The 4,802-nt window shown below is 35.3% G+C and overlaps 1 pseudogene; it reads right to left on the minus strand.

The window, feature by feature from the left end:
- Positions 1-302: 302 nt before the first annotated feature.
- On the minus strand, positions 303-3,823 carry LOC110422785 (uncharacterized; annotated as a pseudogene).
- Positions 3,824-4,802: the final 979 nt, after the last annotated feature.

Raw genomic sequence — 4,802 nt, forward strand, 5'->3', positions numbered from 1 at the left:
GTGGAAGCTTTTTTTAAATTAATTTTTATTTTTTTAGTAAACAGAAAACAAATACCCACTTACCTACTCCTCACAAGATAGCTTTAGAGTTACAATAAACAATGAAAAATTAATTATAACAAACTTGACAGGGTAAAATTATAAGCAACTAAAATTTAAAAGATGACTAAAGCAAATAAATTTGAAAAGCTTAGGTTGCCTCTCAAGAAGCACTTCGTTTAAGGTCATTAGCTAGACTATTGTGGAATTCATTTAGGTTCAAAGAAAGAGATGGAGGATCGTTGTCTATTGATAGGTCTTCCCTAGTAATGCTGTAGTCTTTGTCCATTCACCTTGAATGTCTCATTGGTCGACTCATCGACTATTTCTATTGCACTATGTGGAGATACTTTTGACACAATAAAGGGTCCTGACCATTTAGATTTCAATTTATTCAGAAATAACTTCAATCAGGAATTGAAAAACAAACTTGCTGACCAGGCTCAAAACAACATTCGACATGCCATCGTTTTGTCTTTTCTTTATACAATTTGGCATTCTCATAAGCATCCAAGCAAATTTCATCCATGTCATTCAATTGAAGTAATCTATTCTCCCCGGCTACTCTTAAGTCAAAATTCAATTTCTTGATTGCCCAGAATGCACTGTGCTCCAATTCAACTAGAAATGACATGCGTTTCCAAAAACTAAATGATACGGACACATACATATTGGAGTTTTGTAAGCTATCCTATATGCCCACAATGCATCATCTAATTGACTAGCCTAGTCCTTTCTTGATGGTGATACCACCTTTTCAAGAATTTGTTTGATTTCCTAGTTGGATACTTCCACTTGCCTGCTTGTCTGTGGGTGATAGGTTGTGGCTATCTTGTGTGATACCCATATTTTGTGAGTAAGCCTATAAAATACTTATTGCAAAAATGACTACCTTTATCAGTGACAAGAGCTCATGGTGTACCAAATCTGGTGTGAATGTTTTTCTTTAAGAATTTCAACACCATTTTAGCATCATTTGTAGGAAGTGCCAAGGCTTCTACCTATTTGGACACATAGTTAACAACTACCAAGATGTATCAATTATTGAATGATGAGATGAATGGTCCCATGAAATTGATTCCCTAGATATCGAACATTTCCATTTCCAAAGTGTTGTTAAGCAGTATCTCATGTCTTCTAGAAATGTTTCCCACCTTCTGACACTTATCACAATGTAACAAAAAATTATGAGCATCTTTGAACAATGATGGCCAATACAAATCTGATTGAAGCACTTTGGCCATTGTTAAGTCTCCTCCAAAATGAGCCCCATATCTTGAAGAATGACAATGCATTAACACGCTTTCAACTTCTTCCTCTAAAATGCATCTCTTTATACTTCTATCAACACATTGCTTAAACAAAAATGGTTCATCCCATAAATAATATCTAAACATCATGGAAAAATTCCTTTTTTTGTTGAAAAGTTAAATTTGGAGGTAAAAGGTTACTCATAATGAAGTTGACATAATCAGCATACTATGGTAATTTCTTATGACCAACATTCAACAATTGTTTATTGGGGAAAGTTTCATTGATCAAAGTCATATCCTTACCTTGGTTGTCATGCTCTAACCTTGACAAGTGGTCAATTATGGTTTTTTGAACCCTTTCTATCTCTAATTTCCAAATCAAATTCTTGTAGCAGTAAAACCCAATGTACTAACCTTGGCTTGGCATCTTTCTTTGCAATTAAATACCAGTATAAAAAATAACTTTAGTACCAATCAAGTATGAATGAAATTTGTCAAATGCATACATAACAACTAATAATTATTTCTCAGTGCTAGTGTAGTGCATTTGGGCTTCAGTAAAAGTTTTGCTTGCATAATATATAGAATGAAAAAGTTTATTCTCTCTTTGTCCTAGCACTAGGCCTATTGCATGATCCTAGCACAACACATAAGTTCAAATGGGAGTGACCAATCAAGATATACAATAATGGGTGTAGTCGTCAATCTCTTTTTTAATTTTACAAATGTAACATGATTTGCATTATCAAATTTAAATGCGATGTCTTTTTCTAAATGATTACACAAGGGTTTTGGAGAAATCCTTGATGAATCGCAGATAAAAACTTGCATGACCAAGGAAACTCTTGACACCTTTTATCGAAGTCAGTGGTGGAAGCTTCTTAATGGCTTCAATCTTGGCTTTGTCCACCTTTAATCCTTTGCTTGACACCTTGTGACCTAGAACAATACCTTCTTGTACCATAAAATGGCATTTCTCCCAATTCAGCACTAGGTTTGTCTCCTCACATCTTTGCAATACTCAGTTAAGATTAATCAAACATTCATCAAAATTATTACCAAATACTAAGAAATCATCCATCAATACTTCTATGGTTGTCTCCACCATATCTGAAAAAATAGACATCATGCACTGTTGGAATGTGGCTGGAGCATTACATAACCTACATGGCATTCGTCTAAATGCGAAAGTACCATAGGGGCATGTGAAGGTCATTTTCTATTGATCTTCTAATGTTATAGCAATTTGATTGTAGCCTAAGTATCCATCCAAGAAACAATAATATTCTCTTCCAACTAATTAGTCCAACATCTGGTCAATGAAAGGTAAATGAAAATAATATTTCATTATGGCCTTGTTTAGCTTTCTATAATCCATTCATACTCTCTATCCAGTGACTGTCCGTATGGGAATGAGCTCATTATTTTTGTTTGCCACCGCTATTATCCCTCTTTTTTTTGGTATGCATTGCATTGGACTTACCCACTCACTATCTAAAATGGGATAGATGATGCGTGCATCTAGCCACTTGATTATTTCCTTCTTGACAACTTCCTTCATAATTGGATTTAATCGCCGTTGATGCTCGATAGTGGCTAGTGGATTATCCTCCAACAATATTTTGTGCATGCATATGGAAAAGCTTATCCCCTTGATATCTACTATGGACCACCTCAATGCCTTTTTGTGCTCTCTCAAAACTCTCAGCAACTATTCTTTTGTTGGTTGTTAAGATCAGATGCAACAAACTGGAATAGTAGATTAGTTTCCAAGATATGGATACCTCAAGTGTTTGGCAGTGATTTGAGTTCTAACTTTAGGGGGACCTCAATTGAAGGTTTCACTGGTGAGGATGAAGGGAAGTCAAATTTAACAATTCAAACCTAACTCTCAATACCTGAGAAGAAGCATTCAGTGCATTAACATATTCTACAACTTCATCATTAATGGGCTCAACTTCTGAAATCAATGATACTTCAAGCGGATCTTTAAGATAATGTTCTATGAAAACTTCACTCGTGACTCTATCTACTACACTAACTGCAAAACACTCATCATGATCATTAGTGAATTTTAAAGCATGAAAGATATTAAATGTTACCTCTTAATCTTGTACTCACTAGGTAAGTTCTCCCTTTTCAACATCAATGAGTGCTCTGGCTATACGTAAAAAAGGTCTCCTAAGGATAATAAGAAGTTTTTTTTTTCCTCCATGTCAAGAACCATGAAGTTAGCTAGAAATATGAATTTATTTATCCATTTTCACAACCACATCTTCCATTATACCTTTGGGATATGGAAGAGTTTTATCTGCCAATTGAAGAGTTATAATTGTGGGCTTGATCTCCCCTAAACTCAACTTGTTGTAGATCGATAATGGCATCAAATTAATGCTCACCCCTAGATCACTCAAAGCTTTAGCAAAGAATAAAGCACCAATTGTATAGGGAATAGTAAAATTGCCAAAGTCTTTAAGTTTTGGAGGGAGCTTATTCTGAATGATTGCACTGCACTTCTCAGTGAGTGCCATTGTCTCAAACTCACCTAATCTCTTTTTCTTGGATTGAATGTCTTTCGGAAATTTTACATAATATGGCATTTGCTCAAGCACGTTTGCAAATGGAATGTTGATGTGAAGCTTTTTAAATACATCCATAAATTTTTGAAATTGACACTCTTGTTGCTGCTTGTTGAAGCGTTGAGGAAAAGGTGGTGGTGGTGCAGTTGCCTTAGTCAGCTTTGTTTGACATTGATCACTGGACTTTGAACTTTGAATCGCACTTTTTATAGATTTGTCTTGTTGTGCAACTTCTTGTGGCTTGTTGTTAACTTCCTTACCACTTTTCAATGTGATGGCCTTGACATGCTCCTTGCCTTTTCTCCTCAAATTGGCCTTTGTATCTCTAGATAATGTTCCTTAAGTTTGGTTGTTTAGCAAATTTGCTAGTTGCCCAACTCGAGTCTCAAGGTTATGAATGAAGCTGTTTGACTCTGAATGAGGGCTGTTTGACTTTGGATAATGCTATCATCGTGGGTCATATACTACCTTAGTAAGTCTCCTACGTTTAGCTTCTTCTCAGAGAAAGGTGCTTGGTTTTGCTATTGGAATCTTGGACATGCATATGGCTTTGAAGTGGATGATGCCCTTAATTATTGGCCCAAGAGAAATTTGAAGGACTCCTCTACCCTAGGTTGTAAGTGTTGAGTATGGGTTATTGTGCTATCTATTATTCACAAATTGCATTGTCTTTGTTAAGCTTGGACATTGATGACTTGCATGATTATCTCTACATAACTTACAAGTTACAAAAGGACTTTGCAACTTATTAGTACCAAAAGATTCAAGAGTTTTAGTTAAAGTTGTTACTTGAGCAGATAACATTGTCATAGCATCAACGTCATGAATTCCAGCTATTTTCCTCGATAGTGTCACATGGTTGGTTATTGGTAATTGTTTTCAGACAACTTTTTTAAAAAATCATATGCCTTATCTATTGACTTGGCCATTA

This window comes from Theobroma umbraticum, unplaced genomic scaffold, assembly GCF_002168275.2.
Source record: "Theobroma umbraticum cultivar Fairchild unplaced genomic scaffold, ASM216827v3 scaffold_146.0, whole genome shotgun sequence".
Taxonomy (NCBI): Eukaryota; Viridiplantae; Streptophyta; class Magnoliopsida; order Malvales; family Malvaceae; genus Theobroma; species Theobroma umbraticum.